The 24,352-nt window shown below is 42.6% G+C and overlaps 1 long non-coding RNA gene across 1 annotated transcript in view; it reads right to left on the bottom strand.

The window, feature by feature from the left end:
• The window catches only part of LOC126237484 (uncharacterized), a 30,308-nt gene extending 7,510 nt beyond the window's left edge, over positions 1-22,798 (bottom strand). Inside the window, exon 1 of the long non-coding RNA XR_007545076.1 lies at positions 22,664-22,798. This is a non-coding gene — a long non-coding RNA (uncharacterized LOC126237484). The remainder of the gene's footprint in view (positions 1-22,663) is intronic.
• Positions 22,799-24,352: the final 1,554 nt, after the last annotated feature.

Raw genomic sequence — 24,352 nt, 5'->3', positions numbered from 1 at the left:
GAGTCGTATCTAGAAGCATCAGGGGTCCCATATCCCTCCAACTGTACACGCCACACACCATTACAGAGCCTCCGCCAGCTTGAACAGTCCCCTGCTAACATGCAGGGTGCATCGATTCATGAGGTTGTCTCCATCCTCGCACATGTCCATCCACTCGATACAGTTTGAAACGGGACTTGTCCAATCACCAACATATTTCCAGTCATCAGCAGTCGAATGTCAGTGTTGACACACCCAGGCGAGGCGTGACGCTTTGGTTATGCAGTCGTCAAGAGTACATGAGTGGACCTGCGGCTCCGAAAGCCCATATCGATGATGTTTTGTTGAATGGTTTGCACGCTGAGACTTGTTGATGGTCCAGCATTGAAATCTGCAGCAATTTGCAAAAGGATTCTACTTCTGTCACGTTGAACGATTTTCTTGTGTCGTCGTTGGTCCCGTTCTTGTAGGATCTTTTTATTGCCGCACCGATGTCGGAGATTTGATGTTTTACCGGATTCCTGATATGCACAATCACTCGTGAACTGGTCGTACGGGAAAAATCCCCACTTCATCGCTACCTTGGAGATGCTGAGTCCCATCGCTCGTGCGCCGACTATAACACTACGTTCACACTCACTTAAAACTTGACAACCTGTTACTGTAGTAGCAGTAACCGATGTAACAACTGCGTCTGACACTTGTTGTCTCATACAGGCGTTGCCGACAGCAGCGAGGTTTCCGCCTGTTTACATACTGTATCTCTGTATTTGAATACGCATGCCTATACCAGTTTCTTTGGCGCTTCAGTGTATTTTACAGTTGATGAGGTACACGTGATAGGGTGACATTCATCTTACACACGTTATAAACGCTGCGTTTTTACAATCACATGGTTCTTTCACAGTTTCTATAGACAAACAGATTCGTTAACATTTATAAAAGATTCTCTCAAATCGCTCAGTGTGGTTGCCAACTGATCATGAGACATCGTTTCGCCAAATATTGGTAAGGATAGCTGATGGCACGCAGTGGACTGTATCAAGATGCTGTCTTCTCGGGATGCGAGTTATTTTTCTCTCTCGACGAGATATGAGCATTTTTGAAGCTTTCTGATCAATTTCTTTATCTTACGACAAAAACAGATATCGCAGGGTTGCCTAGCGGAGCGTATTTTGGGGAATCACTTTCAACATTGCACGATCGCATTCCCTCATCTTAAAAAATATCGTCGTATAATTGCGGATTTGCTTGTCCGTCCATCCCCCTCCCCCTAGGAGTCAATTAACGGAAAACAAGTTGTTTTCCCGCATGAAGAACTTCATTTTCAATCTCAAATTCTCCTTTGGCTCTCCATTTCATGCCTTTTATGAAAACATTAATATTGCAAAGTAGTAACGTAAAAATAAAGAAAAAACTTTCTGCACAGCGACTCCAGCCCGCGACCCTCAGGTTAATGTTCTGCGTTCTTTCCGCTGCGCCAATCACTGTATGGAAAGGTACGTCGACATTGATGGCCTCCATACATCATATATCGGTGATGACGAGTAGGCGCGATCCCCTAGTTAAAGTGAAGTCATTGCCTCTGCTCATCCGGCTAACAACCACTCGTATTTCAATAGCCTTCTTTAGAACACAGTCCCAGATACACTTGGTCTGTCCTGACACTTCCGTTTCTTCATGTTTCATTGATGTAGGGAAGATGCTCATTCTACAGACGTCACCTGAAGACAACAGCACGGTATGCTGTCAAAAGATCGTTTCACGTAGACGACTGAACCATGGTAGACATCCGGCAGCAATAAAAACGGTCCTTAGTTCGTCACGCTGCTTCTATGCAAGAGTGGCTCATGTCAAAATAGTACAGTCTGAAAATAGCTGCACAGATATTCAGCCGGATCTTTGTAAGAGTTCAAAGTGCAACAAAAATTAGCAAAAACATTTTGTCCAGAGACTACAGTAGCAATTAGTCGCATCTGGAATCGGTCAACTCACACAAATACCTTCGCGCAACAATGTGTAGCGATACGAAATGGAACTGGACTCGCATTCGAGGGGACGATGGTTCAAACCCGCGCCCGGCCATAGATTTCGGTTTTCCGTTGTTTCACTAAATCGCTCCTTTGAAAGGAGACAGCCCATTTCTCTCCCCATCCTTGACACAATCCGAGCTTGTGCTCCGTCTCTAATGACCTCAATGTCGACGGGACGTTAACCCCAGTCTTCCTTCATTCCTTTTTACGAAACTGAACATTCACATAAGATTAATCGTATGTGAAGCAGGTGGGAGACTTCAGTTCGTTGATGCAATACTAGGAAAATGCAATGTGTGTAAAGGAGATTGCTTACAAAACAGAATATTGCTGAAACAGAATATTGCTGAAGTGTGTGGGATCCCTGCCAGTCAGAAATAACAAGGGATATTGAACGTGTATAAACAAGAGCAGCACGAATGATCACTGATTTGTTTGACTCAGAAGGTGTATTGAGATGCTGAAGAAACTGACTTGCAGAAACTCGAGGATAGACCCAAACTATTACGAGAAATCCAACTTAGAATGTTTTAAGAATCAGTTTTAATTGAAGAATCTAGGAATATACCGTAACCCCTTACATACCTCGGAGATGTGAATTCACAAATTACAGAGCACACAGAGGAGTCTAAGCTATCATTCTTCTCATACTCCACATGTGAGTGAAATAGGAAGCACACCTAATAACTGGTACAATGTGAAGTAGCATCTGACATGCACTTCACAGGGGTTTACAAAGTACACAAGGTGATCAGCTCCGGCAATGCCTTCAAATACCGCAACAAGATTTTCATATGCTCTCGCTCACTACTTGCAGACTATTAGACCTACAGGAAAAACTAATAGTACCTTTTTGTAAGAAATATATTGTAGTTCAATTTTGTACTGGAATGCGAACATGAAAATCTTGTTCGTGGTATTTGAAGGCGCTCTGGAATGCATAAAACGAAGTGGTCGTAGCAGCTGAATCATACCATACATACACTCCTGGAAATGGAAAGAAAGAACACATTGACACCGGTGTGTCAGACCCACCATACTTGCTCCGGACACTGCGAGAGGGCTGTACAAGCAATGATCACACGCACGGCACAGCGGACACACCAGGAACCGCGGTGTTGGCCGTCGAATGGCGCTAGCTGCGCAGCATTTGTGCACCGCCGCCGTCAGTGTCAGCCAGTTTGCCGTGGCATACGGAGCTCCATCGCAGTCTTTAACACTGGTAGCATGCCGCGACAGCGTGGACGTGAACCGTATGTGCAGTTGACGGACTTTGAGCGAGGGCGTATAGTGGGCATGCGGGAGGCCGGCTGGACGTACCGCCGAATTGCTCAACACGTGGGGCGTGAGGTCTCCACAGTACATCGATGTTGTCGCCAGTGGTCGGCGGAAGGTGCACGTGCCCGTCGACCTGGGACCGGACCGCAGCGACGCACGGATGCACGCCAAGACCGTAGGATCCTACGCAGTGCCTTAGGGGACCGCACCGCCACTTCCCAGCAAATTAGGGACACTGTTGCTCCTGGGGTATCGGCGAGGACCATTCGCAACCGTCTCCATGAAGCTGGGCTACGGTCCCGCACACCGTTAGGCCGTCTTCCGCTCACGCCCCAACATCGTGCAGCCCGCCTCCAGTGGTGTCGCGACAGGCGTGAATGGAGGGACGAATGGAGACGTGTCGTCTTCAGCGATGAGAGTCGCTTCTGCCTTGGTGCCAATGATGGTCGTATGCGTGTTTGGCGCCGTGCAGGTGAGCGCCACAATCAGGACTGCATACGACCGAGGCACACAGGGCCAACACCCGGCATCATGGTGTGGGGAGCGATCTCCTACACTGGCCGTACACCACTGGTGATCGTCGAGGGGACACTGAATAGTGCACGGTACATCCAAACCGTCATCGAACCCATCGTTCTACCATTCCTAGACCGGCAAGGGAACTTGCTGTTCCAACAGGACAATGCACGTCCGCATGTATCCCGTGCCACCCAACGTGCTCTAGAAGGTGTAAGTCAACTACCCTGGCCAGCAAGATCTCCGGATCTGTCCCCCATTGAGCATGTTTGGGACTGGATGAAGCGTCGTCTCACGCGGTCTGCACGTCCAGCACGAACGCTGGTCCAACTGAGGCGCCAGGTGGAAATGGCATGGCAAGCCGTTCCACAGGACTACATCCAGCATCTCTACGATCGTCTCCATGGGAGAATAGCAGCCTGCATTGCTGCGAAAGGTGGATATACACTGTACTAGTGCCGACATTGTGCATGCTCTGTTGCCTGTGTCTATGTGCCTGTGGTTCTGTCAGTGTGATCATGTGATGTATATGACCCCAGGAATGTGTCAATAAAGTTTCCCCTTCCTGGGACAATGAATTCACGGTGTTCTTATTTCAATTTCCAGGAGTGTATATGCAAATGTAGATATCATGGGCACTACGCATTACAATATAGAAGCAGGTCTTACATGTCACAATTTGCTAGAAGTCACAGAAAGAGACAGTGGCGACACTTGGGATCTTGCAGAACATAAGGTACGAGCACAAAATGTGCTTTCGATTGGTTAAAATGCTGTAAGGAATGTAAGGAAACTGTTGTAAGCGTGCCATGAATCCAAGTCAACTGCCAGTAAATATGATGACAGAAAATCTAACGCAAGTGTGAGGGATACTGTTACAAAATAGGCGACTATAGCTGAAACTGATATTAGAGGAATTGTGGACTAGCAAGGATACTATTAACGCCAGTGTACACAAGGATTTGGTTAAGTTCGAGATCTGTTGTCAATTTGTGCCACACAAACTGAACGACGAACAGAAGATAACATGGACGGTAGCCAACGGAGAGTTCAGAGATGCGAGAACCAGAAACATCTTCGCAGCAAATGAAATCAGTTCCTCCTGGTGAGCGGGAGGAAACCAGTACTGCTACCTGCAAGACATAAAATTGTCATGGTGTTGAGTACAACTCAAGCTTCTGTAGGTGAGCGCCGTTACCGTTTGATGACTGACTTGCAGAATCTGTTATGTCCCGTTTTGTACCGTAGTGCTGTGACTTCGTCACTTTCACGAAAGGACCAGGTGACTTAGCGCAGTGTTAAGTCACATTCGCATTCTGGAAGACGGTGGTTCGAATCCCTATCGAGATATTCAAATTTAAGCATATTTGCAGGAGTTGGTGTTCCATAGCTCATATTATTTGCAAAATGTCGTATCACCACCTTCAGCTCCTGGTAAAATACTTTATTTGTGCAACCAGTTTCAGTCGTCTGACCATCATCAGGTACCTAAATATAATCGTCATCTTCACGTAATAAAACAAGAATAATAAACTGTCATCATATCATAACATGAATTACATCGTCAATCAATTTTATGATGACAGTGTATTATTCATGGTTTTATCACCTGTCGATAACGATTTTATGTTACATCTAATATGATGCTCCAAATACTTTTATGAAACTGATGACTGTCAGACTACTGAAACTGGTAGTATAACTAAGCGGTAATATGACATATTCCATCGAGATTTAAGTTTTGCGTGGTTTTCCCAAATGCTCAAGGCAAATGGTACAGTTCGACTCAAAAGGACATGGAGAATTTCATTCCACTTCCTTCCCGAATCCGAGCTTCAGCTCTGCCCCTACTGACCTCGTCATCAACGTGACAATAAAATCTCTACCTTCCTTCTTGGCGAACAGGATTTCCACTCACAAATGCAGGAAACTGGCAACGGAGCGAGGCCAGCTCCCCCTGTGGGCTTGAATTATAAAGTGGCAGTCGAATGAACATGACGCCCAGCATCAACACTTTCTCTCCTCTTTATGGTTAAGCTTTTAGTCGTGTGTGCTTTGTGACTTCTATCTCTGGTGCTTCGTTACCCCTTTACGCTACATATTTTCGTCCAAATGTCGGCATCTGCACCGTACAGCCCGATGAATATAGTGTACTATGTCATAATGGTGTGACACTGTGGCATATGGAGGTTTTGGGTGGTTCGGGGAGCGTGCAGGGTTACCTGAAGTCAAACCGACCGCTCGAATGGTTCAAATGGCTCTAAGCACTATGGGACTTAACATCTGAGGTCATCAGTCCCCTACTCTTAGAACTACTTAAGCCTAACTAACCTAAGGATATCACACACATCCATGCCCGAGGCAGGATTCAAACCAGCGACCGTAGCAGCAGCGCGGTTCCAGACTGAAGCGCCTAGAACCGCTCGGCCACAAACCGACCGCTCGTGATAAGCGGGTAATCCGGGTTCGAGTCCACTCTGGCACACATTTTCATGTCACGAACAAGCTGTACATCTATACTTAAAACAGCTTATGTGGAAGAATTCCCACTTAGCGAATAAATTTCAATTTATTTCGTACAGCTGTGGACCGTGAACAAAGTCTGCTCTTTCTGACATGCAAGTAAAATTCAAAGGTGCTCGTGCCCAAAGGTAGGTTTTGCGCCCAAAGTAACAACGCATAAATCCAGGTTATTTCAGACACAAGGATTTCTTCCTCGTGTACTTGAATCTTGGATTGGACAGGCGACAGTGCTGTGTACCCGTTAAAGCCCGTTACTTTGCAGATTTGTAGCCCATCCGACAGACAGGAATAATGTTTACTACGTTACAGCAACTGGGACGGCATCCTCCTTGATATATCTACGACCGCCACAGATGCATTTGGCACGTTATTCGGTGACCTTCGCAACATTTATGGCTTGCTAGTAGACGCAGAAACTAATACGCCGGGACTCAAAATTAGATTTGAGCTCTCACAGATAACGGACAACTGCTATCAGATTCGTACTTTTTTCGATGTTATTGTGTACTCACAAAAAAAGCAAAAAAAAGTATCGGGAAACGAAAGCATTGAGGCGCACAGCTGGTAATGGCTGTGAAGGACGCTCTGCTGACGAGACTTTTGAGAGGCGCCGGAAATAGCCGCGAGAGGGCAGCGTCGGCGCCCGCCTCTCTGCGAGACGATAGGTCGATATTGGGCGGGTCGACAGTGTCACAGGTTGTTCAATCAGGGCCCGCCTGTGATCCGCGGCTGACAGCGCATCGCTGCCTCTGGCGCGACTACAAAGAGCGAATTTCAGGAAATCCGGAAGCGAAGCTGATGAGCGGCGACTGTTCGCAGTCACTTTAATTAACGTTCCTTTTTTTTCTCTCTTCTGGGAGAAGGACAGAGCACTGAAAACAAATACGAGTGAAAATGGAAAGGTTCGCTGTTCAGTGTTTGTAAACAGGAGCACGTCCAGTGTCGACCCATAGTGATGCGTCGTTGTGAAGCACGTCTCCCAGTGACATATGAGATACGTGACCACTTATTCGAAATACAACTCGTTACGTTGTCTTGTAACTACGAACTGCTTTGTTTTTCACCAAAGGCTTCTTGCGCAATTGTTATGCCAGGCGAGTGTTGCTTAAGGCACTGAATCGTAACTGGAAGGATGAGACTCGAATTCCTATGCAGATATAAGCATTCAGGTATTCATCCTCAGTTACTTGTAGTCAGCGCAAGGATTGTTCCTTAATCAAAGCCAATGCCGATTTCCTTCGCTGTCCTTGCGTTCTACTTCGCCGTCGACACAATTATCCCTTAAAGACGTCCGATTGAAATGGCATTTTATAAACGCCGTGCGCAGTGGCCCCAACTGTAATGAATATATCGTAAGGAATTTTTGGCTGGGAGATCCTAAAAAGGTTTTTCAAGTCACCTAACTGGAAGGTTAACAAGTTTCTCTTAAAAATAATCTAAAACCGACTGAAACCGTACGTAGACAGAGAGCTATTGAGTGAGCAAGCAGAGTGTAGAACAGGTAGCGGCACCTGGGATCAAATAGCAAACATGAAGATGGATCATGAAAAATGCCAGAGAATGCCTACAAGACTTTTTTATGTGGCTCATAGACTACACAAAACATCTGACGACGTTAAATCGACTCAAAAATGTGGGAGCTACTGGGATTCATGGGGTTATCACAACTCCTTATATAGCTAATAAAAAATTGTACAAAAACAAAGGGGCAACAGCAAAAAATATAGCAACAATATACAAAAACTTTCGGTGTCCTTAAAGAGTCGCATATGATCTCGGTTTCTTTCCAATTTCTATGTTGAACACGTACTGAGAACTGTACATCTAACAGAAAATGATTTAAAAGTCAGTATTACGCAGGTTGTTAACAGGGTCAGAAACTGAACCTTTTTATGGCTACTTATAAGTCGTCATTCGTCTTCCAAAATACTAAAAGTACTCCATACACCAGGTCTAGAACCCCCGCCCTTAGAAACTATCGCATCGACGCCCTTGCTTTTAGATAGCCTGTGCCACTGTCTGTCAGTGGACAAGGCATACATGCATACCGGTACAATACATACGCGTCCTATTAATTCACATAAATCCATCTGATGGAGGTGTAACCATCCGAAATGCATTGTAGAAATAATTAATATTGCACCTCGTTACACTAATTTCTAGATTAATTTTCAGTTTGCATTTGGATTAAGGCAAATAATATAATAAAAGGTGCCTACTGCCACGCCAGTGAGACAGAATCGAAGTAATGCTGTGGATCACGGGTAGTCAATTGTTTTTAACTTCCGCCCACTTTTGTACCTATGCCGCGCACCTGTTGCACAGCAATAGTGATTTATAAAGTTCGAATGTAACCTTATAACATTTATAAAGCAGAGATAGCAAGTTCAAGCGTATAGCAATAACATGCCAAAACCAAAAGAATGTGTTTTTAAAATTCTTACCACCTGCCGCCCACCATGAAAGCTGGACGGGATTGAGTACCACTACTGTACATCTACATGGATACTCTGCAAATCACATGTAAGCGCTTGGCAGAGGGTTCATCGAACCACCTTCACAATCTCTATTATTCCAATCTCGTACATCGCGCGTAAAGAACGAACACCTATATCTTTCCGTACGAGCTCTGATTTCCCTTATTTTATTGTGGTGATCGTTTCTTCCTATGTAGGTCGGTGTCAACAAAACATTTTCGCATTCGGAGGAGAAAGTTGGTGATTGGAATTTCGTGAGAAGATTCTGTCGCAACGAAAAACACCTTTCTTTTAATGATGTCCAGCCCAAATCCTGTAAAATTTCAGTGACACTCTCTCCCATATTTCGCGATAATACAAAACTGTAGATAATGTACAGTTGATTCTCGTTAATTCGAATAATACATCGAATTTATCGATAGATCGAACTAGTTGTCCTAGTTTTGAAAATACGTCCGTAAATCGACGAATTTCTGTGTGCTATGGTACAGACGACAAATCGAAGCGACTGTCGCGACATACCGTCCACAAATATTCCATTACTCGGCGTCACTGGCTACCTATCACTTCATAATTCGACTGTTTCATCAATAATTATTTCTGTAATTGTTCAGACACTCAATTCTTTGTGACGCTCCTTTCTTTACTAAACAATGAATATCGTAGCCGAGTAGATAATGACTTCGGAAAGTACAAGCTTATGATTCTCGTAGGACCGTCCATCTTACAACAAAAGACGGCATTAGATTATTTCGTACCTACCACGCTGGAAATCACTGAAGTAGAAAACAATCTTAGGTTTTTTAAACTTTTTCTTGTGTCTGATGCCCTCGCGACTATTTCTTCGTTCCACCTTCATCACTCAGACTTTCTTTACAATTACGCTCAATTATTGATTTATGAGGAACGTTGCACTTGGAATTATCGAATGTCGACGGTATAACACCGGCTCGCGCCTCCCTTTGTCTCCCGACGGCAGCTAGCACGACTGCTGCCATCTATTGGCCCTCCAGCGAGTTACGTTGCTGGTGCTGCCCTCTGTCGCGGCCTACGCGACGCGCGGCCCCTTCCTCTCGACCTGTATGTCTCTGTCTCTGCTGTTTTTTGCCCCCGCCCACTGCAGCGTATCCCATCTCGCGCGGAATATTAATGCAAGGCGCGGCGTGTCGCGCATCAAAGCCTCTCAGCTAAATGAGCGCTGGCGCGATGAGACGCTGGGCGGAGCCCGTCTCCCGCCCCCAGCACGGACAAAGTGAATGGGGCCGGAGCGACGGTGTATGCGGGACCGCCTATCTGTCAACAGTAAACGGCTCTCCGGATTACAGGCGAGGACCGCCGACATCAACGCAGTCGAAACAGCAAATGGAGACGGTGGTTTGCTTGTACAAAACCCCCGTTCCCTACAGAGCTTAGTAAAGGAAGTATAATTATGACAAAACCGCAGCAAGCAACCACCATTTAGTCAAATTCTATAGTTAGTTTTGAGCCTAACCTAATCTTCTAATGGTGAAATACATTTTACCTGAAGTTTAAATGTTTGCAAAGCTAGTATTACACATCAAAATTTCTTTGACAAATAATGTCAAAGATATTACACTATCATAAAATATTTCGTCATAGTTCCTTCGTCACTATCAAATTTTGTTAGACGAAGTTTCTTTGTCAAATAAAATTTGATAGTATAATAAGGAACTATGTCAAAGTTAGACCTTGATGAAATTTTCTTTGAACAGAATTTTTGGCTCTCGCCTTAGATTTTGTCAAAGAAATCGTTCTTCAACTTCTATAGTCCTGTCTTCCTCAGTTGCGTGTAATATTACGGTATATTAATAATTTTTACTTATGGACCGTTCGTCTTTTGTTTGCTGCACTGAGAAATGTAACCACTTGGAGCTGTTTGGCGTTTAATGTATATAGTGTTCATAAATATAAACATGACCGCAAACTCCGTAGTCCCGCATGACTTTGGCGAATGCGCAGTGAAGGAACTATGACGAAATATTTGATGAAAGTGTAATTAGACTGTGTGATACCCCTTCTGCACGATGTCAAAGACCTCAGTCAAAGAAATATGATTAATATTTGATCAAATATCTTCGACAAAGAAAAACTGACAGTGTAATACCAGTCTAAACGTAATCTCCAACGCAGAACAAGATGGTGGACTCAAAGAAATATTTAATCAGCGTTATTTTAGGTTAAAAAAATACTATGTAATCGCAAGGACAGGAACACAGCAATCACTCTCAATCCCATTAGTTTTCTTATTCTTGCGTATCGAGATTTCAGCTATACATAGCCATCTTCTGTGCTAAAATACAAGGAAATTACAGAATCAGAACTGACTTACATAAAATAGTAAGTAAAAGGCCATGTTATCCAATAGTCCATTCTAGTCAACATACCAAATGAGTGAGTTGCAATCCAATAAACTCGTGGCAGTGCATTTCAAACTGATATGTAACTGTATTTTATCAAGATGCTCTCCAATTTTTTTAACTTTTTTTTTTAATTTCTATTTCTAACTTCTTGTAACAGTTCTGTTTATGAAAGTTGTACGGACCTATTAACGATGCTTTGCATAAGTTTTAGTGGATCATTTCACCACTGATATACGAACAAACACATTGTAAGTCGGCATTTCTTGATGTATTTAAAATTATATGCAAATATACTTGATGATTTTATTTATAGAAAAGGGTTTTTAAAGTAAAATATTGGAATGAAAATCTGTTAATTTTGTAGCACAGAGGGCATTCATTATTACTTACACTACATGACGCAGCTGAGGCTGCTGTACTTGTAAAGAACCACAGCAGCTTCCTCCTGCCTGTACACCAGTAAGGTCATATGTTGAGATGAAATGTCGCGAGTTTGTTGGATTGTAACGCACTCAAACGGTGTGTTGACTAGAATGGATCGTTGCTATTGGATAACATGGTGTTTTACGTATTGTGTTGTGTAAATCAAATTCTGATTGTTTAATTTCCTTGTATTTTAGCACAAAAGATGGTTATTTACAGCTGAAATCTGAATATGAAAGAATAATAAACGCTGCTGGGATTGCGACTAATCGCTGTGTTCCTATCTTTCCTTATAGTCTACGGTCGTAGTGCACAATGGCTCCCAATGGAATCAAAGGAACTATTTAATCGGAAGAAATATTAAAAATTGGGCACTTAAAGTATGCAAACGTTTAAAAACCGCCTAGCTCCGAAACCAAGTTACACGTAAATAAAGTGTTTCGTCCACAAAATGGCGGGTGGTAGCGCTCATTTCTTATTGTTACATTTCATTGCAATTGCGGGGTTCTCAAGCTATCCTGCATAAAACAATTAGCAAAATAAAAGTGGTGTACAGAAAAAATTTCGCTCTTATGTCGCAAATCACAAACATAGTTGAGATATATAACAGAAAATATGTTATCGGACTTCCCTTGATTGTGAAAACTGTGCAACACATGGAAGAGCAAGAGTGTCACACAAAACAGAATGAAAAAACGAAACAACAAAACAGTACACCTAAACACACAAAACACTAACGAAGATAATCAAAAACGGATTGAACATTAGTACCGGTAATGCGTTCGCTATGGCTGCCTCAGGCATAACGTTACGAATCACACAGGGCTAAGGCCGGTATTACACTATTTTTCTTTAACAAAGTTTCTTTGTGAAACAAAATTTGATAGCGAAATAAGGAACTCTGTCGAAGTTAGGCCTCGGTCAAATTTCCTTTGATCAACAATAGCGCCTCGGCTTAGATTTGATCAAGGCAAACGCGTTCGTCTTCTGGTTACTGCATGAAGAAATGTAACCGCTTAGAGCGCTAGAAATGTACGAGGCAGATGAAGCACTGTATAATTTTCGGATTCCGAATATAAAAGTAGAGTAAGAAGAAGTTTAAACTGTGCCTGAGCTGTAAAATAAGACGTTTGAAACTATCATTTTGAACAGTATCTCATTTCCGGAACATACAAATAATAGTATGCTCCAAAACCGACATTTCGTCTGTGTACACACTAATTTGTTAGCTACCGTAGTCACAGTAGATTGATAATTACACTCTACATTAGTACATTCGCCGGCCGAAGTGGCCGTGCGGTTCTAGGCGCTGCAGTCTGGAACCGCGAGACCGCTACGGTCGCAGGTTCGAATCCTGCCTCGGGCATGGATATGTGTGATGTCCTTAGGTTAGTTAGGTTTCAGTAGTTCTAAGTTCTAGGGGACTAATGACCTCAGAAGTTGAGTCCCATAGTGCTCAGAGCCATTTGAACCATTAGTACATTCGGGACATACGAACACCTGGTTTTTAATATTCGTTCTTCAACAGCGGAAACTGAACCTTGTTGCACAAAATTTCTCATTCAAAATCATACTTACTCATTCGCCGCTATAAGCCTTAAAAGTAATTAACGAGATTTTAGAAGCAATTTCCCTTAATTATACCTTCATGGTAAGTGCGAGAGAAATTATACTGTGAGTAAGTGATATTTTATTTATTATCGAATTTATCGATAGATCGAACTAGTTGCCCTAGTTTAGAAAATACGTCCGTAAATCGACGAATTTCTGTGTGCTTTGCTACAGACGACAAATCACTGCTCAAAACGAAAATGGCCTATGTAACAGTTTTACAACGGGAAAGAATCTGAAAAGTCTTCAAAATGTCTGAGATCCCCTTAGTGTATCTGGACCCTTTCCAAAATCATGATTATAAAATTTTGTCTGGGTAACGAATATGCAACAAACAAGAGCATATTTAATACGCGGTAGGCCTACATGTTTCCGCGGTCTATGTGGCCGTTGTCTGATTAATAATCGCTGGAAAAAAAAAGAAAATCAGTCGCTTGCTGCAAACTACAGGACTCTTCCCTCCCTCCCTCCCTCTCTCTCTCTCTCTCTCTCGCTCTCTCAGTTACTAATGCAGCACGAGGGTGTAGATGGCTACGACTGTATTTACTCTACCTTCCGGAAGTGTCTAGCACTGACAACAACCAACCCAGGAAGTGCACGCTATTGAGGCAAAACGTTCGCGTGCAGCATTCTCGCCCGTATCTGCCCTGCACGAAACATACCATTGCAGAGGTCGCGTGATAGCACGACATGGCATGCAGCTGGTTAATTGTATGTCCCACGTGAGTCAAGCCCCTTCGTGGGCGTTACCTGCTACAACGTTACCAGTCTAAAGGCTGAAAGGCACATGACAGCCGGCACGTATGCTAAAATGTGGGCATTTATTTCTCAGCTCTGCGCTTCATTGCAGGCGGCAGTATTTGCATAGCCTGCAGTACGAGAATTTTTTCTCGTGTTCGTTTGGATATCAGGTCATTCTCCGGCCGCGAGGCCTTTGAGGTAGTCATTAAAAGCAATACGGGGTCATAAGCACAAATAAAAATTTTACCGGTATATACTACGATTTGGAGTGTATTTATTTGTTTACTGATATTGGACGACATTTCTCCGCGAGATACACAGCAACTGTACATATTTGAAGAAAAAAGAATTTTTACAGTCTCTGTTGCATGACATACGTAATTAATGACTAGTTTCGACCATATAAATGAGCGCCTTTAGGTCTGAGTGGCTGACCAAACAAAATCTTCCGGTAAAAGTAATCACAAAATAACGAAATTCTAAAACACCATCACCAAACCCTTGATGACCGGGTCTGTTAGTACGCGACATATTTTATCCCGTACCAATAGAAACGGTTATCAAGGCTTTGAAGCTGACGTGTTAGCATTTCTGTATTGTGTAACTCCAGGCCGATTACTTTTCCCAAAAGATTTTCGCCTATCATCCACTCAAATCTGAAGATGCTCATCATATATGATTGAAGTTTGTGATCCAACTACTGTAAAAATAAACTTTTTTTTCCTCCATGTGAAATGCAGCTTGAACGCGAATATTTTTTGGTCAGCTTACCCGGAACCATTCTGAATATCTACTTTATTAAACAGATAACTGCAAGCAGTCTTTTTTTTTCACATTTCTATTACGTGTTCCGTTGTTCACGGTATGTGAAGCGCGTAATGCGGGGTGTAAGAAAAAGCATCATGGATCACATGTAGACGATTTACCCGCAAAAATATTATACAGGAGTAATTCTACAAAATGTGTAGTGGAAACGAAAATATGAGTGACTGCTTACAGATACTTGTGTTATTTCAACCGAAATTATATGTTGTTTACCTATGTCAGGTCTTACTTTTCCGTAGCGTGCTGTTCGTACACTTTATACGTAAAGTATGTCTGTTACACCACCACTAAATATTAAACAATAGCGCCGGGCTTAATTTGGCCCTCTTGACACCGAACGAGGTGGCGTAATGGTTAGTGCATTCGATTCGCATTAGGGTAGACAACGGTTCAAATCGGTGTAAGGTCTTCGAGATTTAGCTTTTCCGTGATTTCCCTAAATCGCCCGAGACAAATGTTAGGATGGTTGAAACATTTCGAGCTTGTGCGCCGTCTCTAATGACCTCGATGCAGACGGGACATTAAATCTTAAGCTTGCTTCCTTCCTTCCATCCTTGCCCCCCTCTTGCGCAATAAATGGAGCCACTCCCCTATGCAAAAAGGCATGCGGAGAAAACAGGAAACAGAAAATATTACCGAACCTTGTGGCACACTTGTTTAGACATTCGACAAGTTTTCTGCAAGAGAGGAATTTTAGGTTTCACATACGTCAGCGGCAATACCTAAGGGTATACGGCAAACTAAACGGAAGAGAGACAGGAAATGTAATCAGGCGTGTCCATTTCAAAGGAACCATTCCGACATCTGGCATAGATTTTAGTGAAAGCATGGCAATCCTTATCGGGGTGGATGGGGCGAACCGTCGTTCTCCTGAATGTGACTCCAAAGTGCTAATCAATCAGCCACCTAGCGCGTTTTTTTTTTGTTTTTTTTTTTTTTTTTTTTTTTTCTACAGGTGTGAGGGCTGAAACCTAACATTCACCCAAAGACGCAAGCAGATATCACCTGAATAATTCTCTTCACAACCAAGAGTTACCTCCGGTTTCTTTCTGATGTAGCTACCATTGTTTTCACCCTTCCTAACATTATTATTTTTTTGATGTTAAAATTCCAAACTAAACAATATTTTTTCTGGGTATTGTAAAATAACTATCACTCTACGAATAAAATTATCGTTTCGGAGACGCTTTTATTGATCTAGTGACAGATGTTTTATTACATGACGCGGCTTTGTATCAAGAAAAACTTCCCATGTCAGCTGATGCCGGCTGCGGAATCCTACGTACGTACAACAAGAGCTCTTGTTATTTGTGTGTCATAATAAATGCATGTATAAAATTACGAAAATTACGAATAAATAAATAAACAACCAGGCGAATTAATTGTTTACAGCCTGATTTGTAGCCTTTTTCATTTATAAAACAGAGAGGAACTTCCATATTCTGATCTATTTTCACAGTGTCCATTGTTAACTCGACTGTGTACAATACGCCGGTGTAGCCAAAATGCTTCTCACGGACAGCACTGATGTAATATGCTATGGTACATGTAACAGTTGCGATTAGCGGCTGCTCTTTCATAATTATGGGAACTGCAAGTTCCGACTCTATTAAAAACAAGTGTTAACTAGTAAATTGCATCAACCGGAAAAGCAACTGGTATTATGCATTCAACAAGTAATCTTTCGAGCATGAAGGGTAAAAAAGTGAAACAAATAGAATCACAGCCCGTGTAATGTTATCGATAGCTGTGTAATGTAATGCTCAGAGCATGAAGATAATTTCTTCCGAGCCTCCAGTTATATTTGCCAACTACCGACGGGCCGTCTTTCTTTCCACAGCGAGAGGAAATATCTGTGTTGGATTTTCCCCTGTCAACAGTGGCACGAGAAAATATTGACACAAGCGTCAGGGCTGCTGGAATCTGATTTCCAGCGGCTGTTTTTGTGAACGGACACAAGCTGTCCATTTATTTTAGTACACTGTCAACAGTGGGCTCGGTAGCCGCTGTCTTAAAATGTCAACACCACGTGTTTATTGTGTCACAAATCCTATCTTCCGCGGTAATTTACCTGACATGGGGCATCTGTGTAAATTTAAACTCCGGTAGCCTGTCCGCAGTCCTCGCATATCATCATTTCTCAGCCTAACCTCAATTCGTAAATAGACGGAGAACTCAGTGGTGTTTGTGGGTATCTCGTGTGTGACGGATGTGCTTTGCTTCCCCCTTCCTCATCTCTGCTTTCGTTCGAGCCGACGCTTTCGATGACCGTAGTGCTGCACGTTCTACAGTCGTCTCACTACTTCACCGGTAACAACAGAAACGATGTGCGTGCCATCTGTCAATGATTTGTGTAAGCAGTATTCGGTTTGGTGAGACGGTTGCCCGCAAACGTGAAGTCCCAGTTTTAAATCCAGTTCGGCAGACAGTCCTAATCTATCAGAAACTTCCAATGGGCTTCGTACTCCCCGGTTTGTTTTACATATGTCTTCGTATTGCGTGTGTCTGGTGGAAAAATGGAAATGTATTTTCCCTGGTAGGCGAAGAAAACTCTCCGAAAGGACGCGTCCAACCTGGGCGGCTAAAATAAATACGGCGTAAGGATTCGATTTGAGACTTTTCACTGAGATAATAATGAAAAACAATGATGGTAAAAAAGAAAACAGAACATAACCTAGCTGAATGACTGGGGAGGCAAAAATTGGTTTTAGACTTCATCATTACGTCAGACATGAAACCTAGACTTCATCGTACATCAGAAACGAGACCTCTCTCGTCGATTTAGATCTTTTGTCGAAGAACATTCCAAGCATTTTTTATTGCCAACGAAATGCATTACAATTCAGTCTGCGTAACTGACACAGATTCTAGTTGTAACACACGATAGCGTACCCTTAACAAAGTAAGTGAACATTTAAGTTTCTCTACCGAGACAATGGTGCTGGATATACCAGCGAGAATCGCTTAAAAGCTCACAGTTGTTGCATATAAGACGGATACTGCAAGTGTCAGAAATACAGCCACGAGTACTTAACTTTGCCACTTAACTGTCTTTTCTAATCGCAAAAAGTCTACCACCGGCCAGGACGATTAACAATATTAAGTATACGGCTGACTTGTTGTCGCTTTGTTTCAGGTGCTGCTGATATGTAAACACACCGTCTGTATTGAGATTACTTCCGTCTCGATGTCGCAAGTTGCTCTTGCACGATCTGACATGGCAGCCTGACGTGATGCAAATTGGCGGCTAAGACTTTATAACCAGTTTGTCCTAGTAATTTAGAAAAATCAAATATCTCTTCATTCGTCCATCTATCTTCGTATGCAAGGTGCAAAAAATGGAGGTACAACAGATTACGGCAGGAGAGGAGATGGAGTGGCGAGCGGAGAGCCTATTATTTACTCTTACAGACGAACCTCCGGTAGTAACAAGATAGAACAAAGGTCTCTTTACAGCGCTGTAACTTCATATACATTTTATGTATATAATTTATCGGTTACTAGTATTTGGTTTTAAATACAGTAGCTCTCTGCAAGATTGTCCAGTTTTTCGTACACGGACGTTTTGCCTCAACGCATAATTACGTCATAGGATACAGCAGAAACGCGGAAGAGAAATCGCTGCACTCATTTTTCACATAACACATCATTGGCAGAGGAGAAAGGAGCGATAAGTCACAGGGGATTGAACCCGTAACCTTTCGATATGTAGTCTAGCACATCTCTTATTCCCCGTTACGGAATAGACATGTCCCGTTTGGTGTTGTAGATTTCACAAAAGCGAATTCAAATTGTATATCATTCTCAAGTGATAAATTATCACGAAGTGTGTAAAATTTGACGCTTTCGTGGTAGTTATCACTTGATAATGATAATTTCGTGTGTATCAACGTCTTTCAACGGGACGCCACTTCGGGAACGTGCGCGTCCACAATCTATCCGTTATCCAGTCGGGGAAAGGGAACCTACAGTCTGACGTAGAACCTGAACTGTACGTGTCGGTTCTGGCAACTCCCTACATTATTGAGAAACGGGTGGTAGATCAATGACAGACTGAAAATTTCCGTCGTCCGAGCGGTATGGGATCAGGCGTCCTATCGATTTCCACGCACGCGCTTTTCCACTAAACCTCCAGGCCCGACAGTCATTAGTTGCTAATGGCACACATCCAGGTATTGCAAACGTGAATCACACAAATCGAGTAACAGCCTTATCGACGTAGGTAAACAGAAAGAAAACGGTTTAGTCTTTGTTGTATGCAAACACTCGTATGCGCACAGTACCGTTCGTAATTTAACTATCAGATATAGGGATGTGCTAATCGTTCAAACGAAGGATTGGGATGCATAGAAACTCCCTAACGTATATCACATGTGAGCTACAGCAACCGTAACTGTCGAGTGTACAGAGTATTTTCGGAATTTGAAGATTTGGGCATAGCAGATATAAATTTATATTGTTTTAAATAGGAACTCATCTCTAGAAACCTAAAGTTCCCAATTTTATCACATTAACTACTCATGGCATGGAGATCCAGCCCATGATAGAGTATCGGTTCTTTACACCTAATTACAAAGTGTTCTCACAACGGGGCAGAGGGCCACACAATTAAGAACAGATGGGAGGGGATTACCAGTTCCGGCATTTGCCCCACAATCAAGGTAAATCTCTCGAAAACTTTCTTCGAAACTGAGGATGGAACTATTTATCAATTTACTTTTATCCATATTTTGCAGATGTGCTCGTGACTGTATTCATTACACTGGAAGTATGCATAGTAACGCATTGAGTCACGAAGTTCCGTGTTTTATTGAATCACACCACGCATTTCGGACCTTTTGGGTCCATCATCAGGTGCAAATCGTTTTAATAGTCCATTTACTTCAGCTCTTGAGCGCAGATGCTAAGCTTAGAAATTCGCTAATCAAACAACGGAAAATATGATGAGAAACAGTGAAAAATTTACCGGAAGATCCACGAAGAACATTTTTAACGAATGTCATAAAACGATGATTTATGCATTCTGTAATTACACATAACATCATTCAAGGTGTATTGCCTTATTTAATGAAAATAACAGAACGAATAAATCAAAATTTGCTGAGATTAAAGTGTAATACGATCTTCCTGGCTCTTTCGATAAGTTTTTTTACTGTTTCTCATCATATTGTCTTATTTGATTCACGAATTTCGAATTTAAACATCTAATCTTCTCACAGCAGGAACATAGGCTTCGCGTCATCTCGCTCAGCAGCTAAGTCAGTAATGTATCAAAACGATTCCCACCAGTTGATGGACCCGTAGAGACCCAAACTCATTGTGTGACTAAATAAAACACGAAAATTTGAGACTGAAGACGTTATTATTCATACTTATCGTGTCTTTTCAATTCTTTCTGGGACAGCGTTATCCATGGATAACATTGTCCTACACAAATAGCAAACTTTTGTGTGTGTGTGTGTGTATGTATGAGTATACGGTAATACCACGCCTTATGAGTAACCATCTGAAGTAATATATCGCATTATCTTGCGATAAAGTGCGATTTAGTAATTATAATTACTACATTAATTTTGTATTCAACTGACTAATGTGGTAACAGTGCTCAGTGCAAACCGCTGTTGATAATCGTGGAGCAATATTAGTGGAAGAGGATTCGACTGTACACTTAACAATGAGATAAAAGGATACCGCACGCTTCGTTCGTCGCAAGTAACTGCCATTATTACTGCATTTCTGATTTCTTACACTCGGACATCATAGCCTCAATAATTTCCAAAAAAGACGTATTCATTTCCGTAAGGATTACTGAATTAAAATAATGTTTCTTTGTTTTATTCTGCATATCCGCTTTCGGCTTTTGCGCCATTGTCACATGAGCGCCTATAACGCGACGAGCTCATATTTCACAAAAATATAACACAAACACAACCAACTTGTCTGTAGCGTCATAATATCAATACAGTTAAGTACCAGACCTAGTTACTTCAATCAGAGAATCCTCAGATTAAAGTCTGCGCAAAAAATAAAATCATAAACTGTTTGCACATTTGTGTATATTACCTAGAATACAATATATATATATATATATATATATATATATATATATATATATATACGTGGCGATTATCTCTTTGTTTGTATTCCAAGTGTACTACATATTGTGTTCATACCCTGGTTCAAAATGGTTCAAATGGCTCTGATCACTATGGGACTCAACATCTTAGGTCATAAGTCCCCTAGAACTTAGAACTACTTAAACCTAACTAACCTAAGGACATCACACACACCCATGCCCGAGGCAGGATTCGAACCTGCGACCGTAGCAGTCCCGCGGTTCCGCACTGCAGCGCCAGAACCGCACGGCCACCGCGGCCGGCTCATACCCTGGTATCTTGTATCTGTTTTATACTAGGCTGTGGACACACTTGTTCAGTTTTTGATTTCAGTTTCGACGTGCAAGAGTAATATTGCTCTAATTCATTAAGTGCTTCACTGTTTTTTAGTTACTTATGACAGTAGACGCAGCTTAATTTGTATGGGTATTGTATTTTTTAATATGTATGGGTATTGTATTTTTTAACTAAGTCCTTCTAAGTTCTTTGTTAGTTGTACAGGCGCTTGGCAACAAGTAAATGGCGGAATCGATCTGTAATGGAAAATAAAATATAAATATTTTTTGCTAACTGAAAATCCTTTATGTAGCCGTTCTATATAATTGCGTGGGCCTATTAGTTGGTTGCGTATGTAGGAAGTTTTAAAGAGTCATTCTTTCACCTAGCGGAGTACGTTATGTTACAATTTTCGCTATAAAAGCATGTAACAGGAGTTTAGAAGCATCCTGTATATATCAAATTTATTTTTCGATCACCTAACGTCGTGGGATAACACATACTGCGTGTGTTCAAGGATTTAACTGTTTATTGGCAGTAATATTAGAGGCGGCAGTTCGTGTTTACAAAACGAAAATAACATTTGGGTAAGTACAGCATGTTGAAACAACTATTTCAACGTAGAGCCATTCCCAGTTCAATCGTTAAATAAAACAACTAGTTTCGACATTACTCAGAAAATTTATTCCTCAGGAGCTCAGACTAAATTTCACAATTATATGATATGGCTATGGTCCAACAGGGCGACTAAAATAAACGCTAACTCTTGCATTGATCACCACCCACAGAGAACAGAACACAACGCAACACTCGAGCGCAGGAAGCGTTATGGTTACCACCACGATTACATACTTTTAAGTTCCCGCACTCTGGTTTCACCGTATTCACAATAAGCTGTTCATATTACCGTATGATACACATAAAATATCAGAATTACGACACAGTATGTGTAAGTAAAATACACAGTATCATGTTTGGAGTGTCGATTTACTCTTCTCGAACAAAGGAATATTCTTTCTTGCGTGACAAGAAGCTCGTGTTTAAGAATGATCAAAATTTGCAAGAAGCAGAGGTAATCGTACCATTATGACAGTGACAATTTGCTCTATGATTCAAGTTAATGTTTTGTACCGAAAATGTAGATATAATGGCATAATGCTGATTGCACTGTTCTTTATTATTATTTCAAAGTTAGCTGTCGCATTTCTTAAAATCGGAGTTAGTTCTGTTTCTGATCGGGAGGAACGGTAACTTAAAAGCACGCCAGCTGTTAGTGCGCAGCCGATTCCAGCAACACTAACGGAATCGCAAACTGCTTTGCCTGCATAGAAACAAAATGAATTTCTTTTTCAATTGTTCTCTGTAACCGTAGCAGTATTTTGATAGTGTGTGCTGTCAGACATGAAACTGGTAAGCGACAGGTCTCGCAACAAACGCCAGTCGACGACCGCTGTACCAGCAGCATATCTGTAGGAGCTACGTACCTGTTGTGGCCGTTGGCGCGGCGCAGCGACGCGCGGCGGACGACTGCCGAACTAGTCGCGCGTAGAGGCCAGTAATATTGGCCGGCGGCCGCCCCCACCCCCTCCGCCGCCGCTGGAGGCCTGCCTACGTGACCCGCGCTGCAGGAGGCTCAAGGCCAGCACGCGGCGCTGGCGGCGCGGGCCCTTCGTTTGTTTATGCTGGGGCTCCGCTGCGTGGATCCAGCCTCCCACTCCCCACACCCCTGCCACCGCCCTACCACCACCACCCCCCCTCCCGCCGAGCCGTGCTGCGCTGTTCTTTTTTCGTTGACGTCCCAGAACTGGCTCCCCCCACCTTCCCTCCAGCGGACACGCAGACCGGGCCTATTCGTTACGTCGTAAATAAGGTTTTTATTGTCACTAGCGCTACTGACGCCGTTGTCGGTGGCGTGGGAGTCCTGTTTAGTGTTTACATATGTAACGGCCCTTTGTTGAAGTCCTACCGGGCGCAAGGGAGATGTGACAGGAGTATTACTGGGTCACTTGTTACGGGACGCCTGCAAACGTGCGTAGTAAGAAATAGTAATGCAGCGACTCGCTCTTTCAAGGTCTCCAGCGGTACACATTAGTTATCTTCTACGGCTCTACGGCGTAAATGTGAAGCAAACCTGAACGACTTCTGTCGCCACCCATAAGCTGACCAACAACTTTAGTCTTGATTGCCGTAACATGGCGTAACAGAGTTGCTTATCAAAATACTGGAAGCTTCGCACTGTTAAATCTGGTGTTTCACCACTGGCCACAAACACAGTTATTATTCTCCGAATAATTATTGCGAACGATTTGCCAGTTGTTTTCAAATGAGAACTTCGTCATTTTTAAGGCTTTCATAGCATTACAAATGACCGGCCGACTTGATGACGTCATTTTTATGTACGACTGAGTGAAGGCAGTCCATGCCGCGAGCACAGTAATACCGTCTCACGCAGTGCCTAAGGAAATACGGATAACATCGTTTTTGGCGTTAACGTCGCCTCATTCTGTAAATATAGACAGAATCTGTAAAACAAAAATCGAACTCTCGACCGATTGGCGGTGGCCCTCTTCAGGGCGACGAAACTCTTTAACTATTGGATGACCATTTAAAATGGGCAGAAAACAACTGCCGCCGCATACAGGACTATTTCCGCTCGCCTCTATTATATCAAAAAGTTTCTGAGCATACTTCCGCAAGATGTGAAACGTAAATTATGCAATCACTCCTTCTACCGAAGCTCCGCTATATTATCTAAAAAGAAAAATGTGTGCGTTAATTCCTAAGGGACTAAACTGCTTACGTCATCGGTCCCTAGACTAACACACTACTTAAACTAACTTATGCTAAGAACAACACACATAACCATGCCCGAGGGAGGACTCGAACCTCCAACGGGAGGGTATCTAACAAGACATGAGAACATTGTGCACTAGTTGTCAAATTGCGGCCCGACTCAAGCAATTCTGTGACCCGCGGTTCTCATCTGTAATTTGCAAAAATATGCATCTAGCAACCAACAGCAGAATCCAAAAATGTCAACTAACGTTAAGAGATTCTCGGAAGTGCAGTTTTCCTGATCAGAAGCAAACAAAAATACTTACAGAACAGTAATATTTTAAAATGTGCTTAATTTTAACTCTTACTTGACACACTTCTAAGGAGTGACATAGTTG

Source organism: Schistocerca nitens, chromosome 2 (assembly GCF_023898315.1).
Source record: "Schistocerca nitens isolate TAMUIC-IGC-003100 chromosome 2, iqSchNite1.1, whole genome shotgun sequence".
In the NCBI taxonomy this organism is placed as follows: Eukaryota; Metazoa; Arthropoda; class Insecta; order Orthoptera; family Acrididae; genus Schistocerca; species Schistocerca nitens.
Note: the sequence above shows the minus strand (reverse complement) of the source record. Positions and strands in the feature narration are given on the sequence as shown.